The sequence below is a fragment of the Onychomys torridus genome, chromosome 2 (assembly GCF_903995425.1).
Source record: "Onychomys torridus chromosome 2, mOncTor1.1, whole genome shotgun sequence".
NCBI classification, from domain to species: domain Eukaryota; kingdom Metazoa; phylum Chordata; class Mammalia; order Rodentia; family Cricetidae; genus Onychomys; species Onychomys torridus.
The window spans coordinates 146,590,818-146,600,584 of NC_050444.1; the positions used below are offsets into that span (position 1 = coordinate 146,590,818).

A 9,767-nucleotide genomic window follows, 5' to 3' on the forward strand; every position below is an offset into this window, starting at 1 on the left:
CCAGCCGAAGTAGCACACGCCTGGGATCGCAGCTCTTGGGAAGCGAAGGGAGAGCATGATGAGTTCAGGGTCGTTCTCAGCTAGTTCAAGATCAGCCTGGGCAACACACCTTGTCTCAAAAACAGTTTTTTAAAAAGAAAGAAAGGGAAGAAAGGAAGAGGCAAAAGAAATGGCTGGTGAAGGAGAAGGCACGGGTATTGAGACCCGGTCTCCAGGAAACATCCGTAGCATTTCCGGCTGTGCATGTACACACATGCGTAGTTACCGTCCCCATCCCACAGATGGAGAAATCAATGCTCAATGGTAGGGACAGAGCCAGGCTTTTATACCCAGGCTGGGCTGCCCTGACTGCAAAGCCAGTGTTTTGTGTGCTAAGCCGTGCTGCCTGCTGATGGAACGAATTGCTAATGGTGGCATTTCCGATGTAGCGACAGTGCTCTGGGAAGAGGTTCTGGACAGATGGTTCCCAATTGGGCCCCTGCCTCAGGCTAGCGGAGCAGAGGGTTGGTGGTGCAGGAAAAGCTCATCCCCCTCCGTTCTGCTGTGTGTGGGATGCAGGCAGGTCCCCTCCGGACTCCTCACCATCCCCCGCCAACCCTTTGGCCTTGCCTGGGTGACCTGCATGAGCTCAGCTTCCCAGCAGCCCTGCGGAGGAGTCAGCCAGGGCAGAGTCTGCCTCTGCCCTCGCTGCTTGGCAGTGCCAAGGGAGGCGGGGCCGCAGCAGAGGGGTGCAGCATCTCCCAGACACCAGACCTCTTTCCTGTGCCCCAACTCCGGCACCCCTGGGTCTTCTGCAGAGGCCCAAGCTGGGATGAATGGTGCGGAGCTGGGCACACTGGTCAGGCCCGTCCCCACTGCTGCAGCCTTGTTGAGTTGCCATTAACAAGTGGCCGGAGGTTGCCGTGTCTCCATGGAGACCAGACAGTCAGTGCAGCTCTGGGGTGAGGGCCGTGATTAGTGAGTGTCAGTTTTGCCAGCCCTGCCCTTCCCACTGCTGCTCAAGACAACAGGCCTGAGGGGTGGAGGGGAGGACGAGGAGGGGGTTCAGAGCCTCACAGGCAGGGGGCATTCAGGCCCAGCCTCAGGTGCTGTGTCTTTGTCTCCCCCAGTGGCTCCTTGGTTCCCCCTCCTCTTGTCGCCTGCCTTCCCTCCGCAATCCATAATCCATCTTACACACAGCCACCAGGGTGAGGTTTCTAAAACACCAGCTGAATCCTGACACTGTCTTGCTTAAGAGCATTCCATGGCTCCTGACACCCTGGAGGCTGAGTTCAGCACCTTTCTCTCTCTCTCTCTCTCTCTCTCTCTCTCTCTCTCTCTCTCTCCTTTCTTTAAAAAACAAAACAAAACAAAACAAAAACAACAGGGTCTCATGTGTCCCTTAGTGTTCCATGATGTCCTTGAACTGGATGTGTAGCTGGGGATGATGCTGAACTGATCCCCTTGCCTCCACCCACCAAGTGCCTAGGGTCTAGTCACTTTAGACTAAAGATGTCCACAAGCACTCCAGTGTATGTGGTGCTGGGGACTGAGCTCAGGGCTTTGTGCTTGGTAGGCAAACACTCTTCTCACTAAGCTACAGGTCTTCAACAAATGGTTCTGAGCATCCTGCTGTGGGTCAAGGAGCTGGCTGGATGTACAAGGTCAACGCAACAAGCAAATTCTCTGCTTTCCTGGAGGAAGGCAACCTGCCAATCTTGTGAGGGGAATACATTTTAAATAAAATGCAAGGCTGGAGAGATGGCTCAGTGGTTAAAAGCACTAACTCACTAACCCCAGGTTCAATTCCCAGCACCCATATGGCAGCCCACAACTATCTGTAACTCCAGGATCCAACACCCTCACATAGACATGCACACAGGCAAAACACCAATGCACATAAAAATAAATAAAATACAAATCAAGAGCTTTTTGTCAGGCCAATCTCCGTGTGTTCAAGGCCAGTCTGGTCTACAGAGTAAGTTCCAGGGCTACACAGAGAAACCCTGTCTCAAAACCTCCCACCAACCCCCACCCCCCCAAAAAAGAGCTTTTGGCAAGGTGGCACAGGCCTATAATAATCTCAGTACTTGGGCAGCTGGGGATTATAAATTCTGGGTTATATAGTGAGATTTTCCCTAAAACAAAACAAAGTAACAGGAGTCAGCCAAACTCAGGGCTGTCAATACTAAGGAAGCAGTTTCATATTCGAGTGTATGCATATGTGTACCCACGTGTACATTCACAGGCATGGAGGCCAGAGCTCAGTCTTCAAGTGTCTTTCTCCATCACTCTTCACCTTATAATTTTTTCCCCCTTTTGGAATGCTTCAAGAGAATTTGAGTGTCATCCTTGCCCGGGGGCCATGCTAATCTTCTTATCATTCCAAGTTCAGTGTGCTGCTGAAGCTAACAGCACTGTGTTTTTGGACACAGGGCTTCTCACTGAGTCTGGAGTTCACCAGTTCAGCTAGACTGGCTAGCCAGCAAGCCCCAAGGCTCCTCTGTCTTCGGTTCCCTGGGATTATAGGCTCTCGCTGCTGCTCCTTGTGTGGCAAGCATTTTATCAACTGAGCCATCTCCCCACATCCCACTTTTAAATGATTTATCTATGTATATGTGTATGCTCGTGTGAGTTTATGTGCACCACACATATGGAGGTGCCCACAGAGGCCAGACGAGGGCCTCAGAGCCCTTGTAGCTGGAGAGAGAATAAGTTATGAGCTGCCCGAAGGCACTGAAGTGGGTCTTTTCCAAGAGCAGTAAGTGCTCCTGTTTATTTATTTGCACATCTTAGACATCTTCTCACTATGTATCCCTCGCTAGTCTAGTACTGCCCACGTAGACCAGGCTTGCCTCAAACTTATAGACATCTGCCTTGCCTCTGCCTCCCAGATGTGAGTTACAGGTGTGTGTTATCACATCTGTCATGGCCTTTTTTTTTTTTTTTTTTTTTTAGGCAGAGTATAGACTAGGCTGCTTGAACTCAGAGATCCACCTGCCTCTGCCCCCTCAGTGCTGGGATTAAAGGTACATGCCACCATGTCTGGCAAATTTTTTGTTTGTTTGAGATTTATTTTTTATTTTGTTTGTATGTGCACATGCATGTGTGTGTGTGTGTGTGTGTGTGTGTGTGTGTGTGTGTGTGTGTTTCATACCTGTGCGGGTACCCAAGGAGTCCAGAAAAAGGTATTAGAGTCCCTGTTACACTCAGTTGTGCAATGCCTGATAGGGGTGCTGGGAACTGAACTCAAGTTCTCTGGAAGAACACAGGACAGCTCTTAATTAATCATTGGTGTTATGTATCCCCATGTTGGCCTTTAACTGTATGTGTAGCTGAGGCTAACCTTCAACTTCTCATCTTCCTGCCTCCATCTCCTGAGAGTTGGAATTATAGGTGTACACCACCACACTGAATTTACCGAGGTGTTGGAGATCAAATCCATGCTTGCTAGGGAAGCATGCCACCAACTGATTATATCCATAATGCTGAAGACATTTTTATAGAGTGACAGGTCCTGATATGGTTCCACCAGTGGGCAGACAGGAGCATTCCAGAGAGCTTATGCCAGGCCCCTCTGGCCTCCTCTGTTTCCCCTCCCTGTTGCCAACCCCTCCTTCACGCTTCCTATCGTGGTTAAAGGCGGGGCTTATCCAAGTGAGTGGGGGTGGGGATGAGGGGACAGCCCAAACCTCTGAGTCATCCTCCACTCTTTCTCCTCCCTGGTGCTCACTTGCTTCTCCTCAGCCCTTGTTCCTGTCCACTCCAGCTCATCTCTTTCTGCTGTCCCTGCAGTGTTCCTCACGTGCACTCCCGCCATCACACCTGTCCCCATCATGCTCTTGAATCCTAGATCGGGTGCCTTGGGTGCCAGGCACTGAGCCCCAGCAGACCTTGTGGCTACAGCAAAGGGCAGGTGCGTGGTCCCTGCCCTAGGCCAGAGTCCAGTCAGGAATGGGTCTGTAAGTGCAGAGGACACCTTAACCTAGACGGGGTGTCTAGCAGCATTCCAGGAGGACAAGCTGCTTAGCTGGGACCCGGAGGGCCAGAAGTGAGCCAGGCAAAGGGAGGGGGAAGATGTTCCAGGCAGAGGAACAAGTACACACTTGGGAAGGCAGGAAGTAGGAGAGGTCAGAGCTGAACCAGAGGCTGGGGTGGGGGGAGGGAGAGGGGTTCCCACCGGGAGTATGCTAGGATCTCCTCCCAAGTCTGACCTCCAGCCTCTCCCTTCCGGTTCACGCTCCACACCACAGTTAGCATGGGCTCTCTAAAGCAGCCAGAGTCCTGCTCCAAACCCACAGTCCAAGCAACATGGCCCTTGGAGCACCCCAAAGGCTCCTCCAGGGGACTTTCTATTTGCTCCTCCCAGCCAGGCACACCCAAACAGGTCATTTTCTTTGTCTCCAGGAATGCCCTCCCCCACTTACCCCTAAAGGCCTAGCGTGGATGCCCCTCCCTCAGGAAGTCTCTTTGACCGGAGTTTGCCTGTCTCAGAAAGTTTCTCCTCTCTGCCTTCATTCAACAACCTGGGGTGAGGTGTGCAGAATAACGAATAGCTGATGCTCGTTGGCTCTTTGTGGGAGACTTTATAGATGTGTCCCATGGTGATGATCTTATTTAACTCGATGGCTCTGCAGTTAAGAACACTGACTGCCCTTTCAGAGGCCCTGGGTTCAATTCCCAGCATCCACATGGCAGCCAGCAAGGGTATCAAAGCCCAGGTTGATCTGATGTCCTCTTCTGCCCTCTGTGGGCATACATGTAGAATAAATACCCACACACATAAACTAACAAGTAAAATAAAACCCTGCCAGCTCCCAAGTGTCACCTCTACTCAGGTGAGACTGAGGCTCAGAAAGGCCAGAGTGCCTGTGCTGGTTCCCAAGGGTTATTTGTGGCAGAGCTGGGACTTGAACCCAGGTAGGGCACTGCCACTAAGACCTGTGGCAAAGTTTTCTAGCATCTTTCACCAAACTAGCAGCACTTGGGAGGGCACAGTCCACGGCTGTTGCATTGGGGCTCCTGAGAGCCTCAGACATGGCTGCATCCACAGATTAGTGCATACAGGTAGCATGCTACCAGAGGGTTGGGAGAGGGGTTCACCTTCCGCACCCTGAGTGGTTCTGGTCATCAGGATCTGGCTCCTGAATCAGGCCCCCAAAGATCTACTGGCATTTCCATCCCTTGTCCAGCAGCTCCTCTGGAGTCAGACAGATTCGTTTTGAACTTCAGCTCTGCCTCTAGATACACTTTTGTGAGAACCTTCAGATCTCTGAGCCTCCAGTCCTTCATCTTCAGGATGAGCTGGGAAGTATCTGCTCCCCGGGACTGCTATAGAGGTAAATAATTGTCATTCTTGCTATTTCCCGAGTGTCTTTGAGCAGTGCTGCGCTTTCTCATTTTTAAAAAAAATGTATTGATTGTATTATTTATTTATTTATTTTGAGAGAGGTTCCCACTATATAGCCCAGTTTGGCCCAGAACTCACAGAGACCTCCTGTCTTTGGGTCCTGCGTGCTAAGATTAAATGTGTGAGCCACCATGCCCAGCTTATTTCCTTTTTAAAAATTGTGTGTTTTTGTGTGTCTGTTTGTGGGTATGTGCATATGTGAGTGCAGGCACCCATGAAGGCCAGGAGAGGGCATCAGATCCCCTGGAGCTGGAGTTATGTGAAGTTATGAACCTCTTGACATAGGTGCTGGGAACTGAACTCAGGTCCCCATAAGAGCAGCACAAGTTCTTCTCTGCTGAGCCATCTTTCTAGCCTGGTCACTTGCCTTTTTAAACAAAAATTTTGATTTATTCTACAAGTTCAGAAGAGGGAGTTGGATCCCCTAGAACTGAAGTTGCAGATGCTTGTGAGCCATCATGTGGGTGCTGAGAATTGAACCTGGGTCCTTTGGAAGAGCAATCTGAGCTATCTCTTCAGCCCTGATTTATTCTTTTGTTTTGTTTTTGTTTTCCAATACAGGGTTTCTTTGTATAGCCCTGTTTTTTCTCTGAGATGGAGTTTCTCTGTAGCTTTGGGGCCTGTCCTGGACTAGCTCTGTAGACCAGGCTGGCCTCGAACTCACAGAGATCCACCTGCCTCTGCCTCCCCAGTTCTGGGATTACAGGCATGTGCCACCACCGTCCGGCATCCCTGGCTGTCTTAGAACTAGCTCTGAGACCAGGCTTGGCTTGAACTCACAGAGATCCCACTGTCTCTGCCTCCCAAGTGATGAGATTAAAGGTGTGAGCCACCACTACCTGGCTTTTTGTTTGTTTGGTTTTTGGTTTTTTTAGAGACAGAGTTTCTCTGTGTAACCCTGGCTTCTGATTTATTCTTAATTAGTAGCACCCTTTAATCCAGGCAATCAAGGACATAGGTCTTCAATACTTCAAAAGGTCACACCAGCTCTTCTCCACTGGTTCCCCACCCCACCCCCGACACCCCCAGAATGAAGAATTAGAGAGTCCAGGAGCACATGCCCAACAAGAGTCCATCCTCACTCCCTTCTAAAACAGCTCTGGATACCAAGAATCCTGGACTCCCTGAGCCAGCTGACAGGGTGTGGGCGTGCCCTTCCTGAGTCCAAACCACACTGCCAGGGTAGATTCCTGGGCCTGAGGGGTAGCCAAAAGCAGCTGTTCACCAGGAGGGGGTGCTGAGGAAAGCAAGGGGCAGAGAGGCGGGGTATAGGAGAAGGGCCTCCAGTGTGCTCTGGTAAGGAACACTTTGTCCTTCTGAGTAACAAGTGCCTCCCAAGGCAGGAACTACCAGCTCCATTTTGGAGATAAAGGAACCTGTGCTCAGACTAGAGTGACTCTGAAGTCTGTTTACTGAACTGCCTCTGAGCTGGCTCACGTCGTAGTATCACACACCTAGCTCCTGTTTTAACTCCCGTGATGCCCCGGAAGTAATATTATTATCCGACTTTTCAGATGAGGAAACAGGGGCCCAGCAAGGTTGAGAGACTTGCCTGGGGTTACGCAGTTTATAAGTAACAGAGTCAAACCCTGGCAGTCAAGCTTTTAACTCCAGCTCTGGTGCCCATTACCATTATCTTAGTTAGACTTTCCCCTAATCTGGCTAGCAGCCGCTGCTGCTCTCAGTCCTTTGCCTGAGGAATGCGACACAGACATGCTCTGTGTGGCCGGTTTGGAATGCCAGAAAGGGTCTGTCATCCAAACGGAAGGTGTCTTGATGGCGCCTATATTAGGAGCTAAGGAGGGGCTGGGGACCAGAGCTTAACCCTGCTTTTTACCTTAGTCCTAGGACGGCCAGGCAGGGCCCTGGGGCTGCCCAGAGAGAGGCCCCTCCAGTGTGGAACTGTGTTTGTGGCCTGAGAAGATGGTGCTTTCACAGAGTGGAGGCCAGGCCCTCCCCCTTTCCCTCTGTGGCCGGCCCAGCTGTGGCTGTTGTCCAAGCTCCCACAGGCAAGCCCCACCTCTCCCATACTAGGCCAAGCTGCTGCTCTGTGGTCACCTGGACCCAATTCCCTTCTTCCTGCCTCCTCCCATCTCTGGGAAGCGCCACTGGACTGACTGCCCTGCCAATTTCAAAAATCTTCTCCCCAGAAAGCCATTTCTGTCTCCCCCACAACCACCCCTGGCCTGGGGTCTTCTATAACCCCACTCAGAGCTCCCCGTGCATCTCCTTTAACTCCCCACACTGAGAATCACTTGGACCATCAGTCCATTTTCCATTTGGTTCCTGGCTGAACACTGGGTCCCTGGCCAGCCTTTGAGTTCCCTTCCCCTGGGCGGTATCACACCATGTGTTTCTCTCCTTCCCTGCTCCCAGTGGCCTGGCAGAATTGAACCCAGAGCCAGAAAGCTGCCCTTCCCCAGGAACCAAACCTTAGAGCTTAGAGGCCTGGAGCCAGCTCACCACCCTTTCTATGCCAGGTGAAGTTCCCCGGGAGGCCCAGGAAGGGGAAGAAGGGACTGAGCCAAGATCACCCAGAGGCCAACCCCAGGCCTCAATCCTCTGTCTCCTGACTCTCAGGCCCAGGTTCTGACCCTGTACATAGATCAAGTTTCCATACCCCTCAGGGCCTCATTTTCAAGCAGGAAACCGGAATAACTCCCAGTGGTGTAATGCCTGAACCCCAGGGGTTAATCTTGCTCCAGACGCCACATCTGGAAAAGCCCTAAGGAGATCATTAGTCCAGCCTCCCTTCTCCCACAAACTGAGACCCAGAAAGCAGAAGAAACCTCCTTGGGGTCACACCAAGCTGGGACTACAACTGAAGAACACTGAATTCCATGTGGCCTTCTTTGATGCATTAAGTATCGAGGGACTAGAAGTTAGATGGAATCTTTGAGAGGCAGACAGACAGGGTGAGGGGTACAACTAGGCAATAAAGATGGTGGATTTCCAAGATGGCCGGCTGCTTCTTCACCATCTTGGCCTGAGACAGAGGCCTAGTGGGCTTTTCTCCGCCCAGTAGGGCCCCTCTTCCTGTGGACCAGTCTGTCAAGTTCAAGGCCAGATGAGGATGTGGTTACCCCAAATTTTCAGGCCTATCACTCTCCCTGTGTTTTTTTCAAACTGGCCAACCCTAAATTGGGGAAAGGAAGACCCCACCTGCTATCCCAACTCCCATCCCCACCCCCTTAAAAAGCCCAGTCCCCAAGGAGAGACCAGACCTTGGCTTCTGTAGTCTTCCCTCTGTTTGGCAGATTTTCCTGTCTTTTAATTCTGTAAACGGCAGAGAAAAGTAACTGATTAAGATCCCTAAGCTGTTACAGTATCTCCAACTCATTCATTCATTCAACAAACCGTGGAAGTTGACTAATTCCTGGCTCTGTGCTGGTACTAAGAATACAAGAAGGAAAAGGACTGGAATATGGGCTGGGAATGTAGCTCTTTGGTAGAGAGCTTGTCTAGCATGCAGGAATCCCTGGGTTCAATCCCCAGCATTGCATAAATCCGGCCTGGTCAGTCCCAGCCCTTGGAAGGTGGAGACAGCAGGATCAGAAGTTCAAGGTCATTCTTAGCTACCTAGTCATTTCCAGGTCAGCCAGGGCTATATGAGACCCTGTCTCAAAGCAAAACAAAACCAATTAAAAAAACCAAGACAGCCAGGTGGTGGTGGCACATGCTTTTAATCCCAGCACTCAGGAGACAGAGCCAGGTGGATCTCTGTGAGTTGAAGGCTAGTCAGGTCTACAGAGTGAGATCCAGGACAGGCACCAAAACTACACAGAGAAACCCTGTCTCAAAAAACCAGAACACCCAGGACTGTTACACAGAGAAACCCTATCTCGAAAAAACCATAAATAAATAAATAAAATCTAGCAGGTACACACCTTTAATCCCAGCATTCAAGAGGCAGAGGCAGGCAGATCTCTGAATTCAAGGCCAGCCTGGTCTATGGAGTGAGTTCCAGGATAGCCAGGACCACACAGAGAAACCCTGTCTCAAAATAAAATTTAAAAATTTAAAAAATTATTTTGAGCCGGCGTTGGTGGCGCACGCCTTTAATCCCAGCACTCGGGAGGCAGAGCCAGGCAGATCTCTGTGAGTTCGAGGCCAGCCTGGTCTACAGAGCGAGATCCAGGAAAGGTGCAAAGCTACACAGAGAAACCCTGTCTCGAAAAACAAAAAAAAAACAAAAACAAAAAAAAAAATCATTTTGAAAGTTTTTGTTTGTTTGTTTGGTTGGTTGGTTGTTTTTTTGTTTTGTTTTTTTTCCAAAAACAGTTATAAGGGGCTGGGTATATGGCCTCCACGTTCAGCATGGGGGAAAAAAGCCAAGGATAGAAATAGAGCTTACAGAGGTATAGTAGGGAAGATAAGA

The 9,767-nt window shown here is 50.5% G+C and overlaps 1 non-coding gene across 1 annotated transcript; it reads right to left on the minus strand.

Moving 5' to 3' along the window:
• Positions 1-2,292: 2,292 nt before the first annotated feature.
• Positions 2,293-2,396, minus strand: LOC118578978. The gene has a single exon (XR_004944357.1). It is a non-coding gene; the product is annotated as a U6 spliceosomal RNA (small nuclear RNA).
• Positions 2,397-9,767: the final 7,371 nt, after the last annotated feature.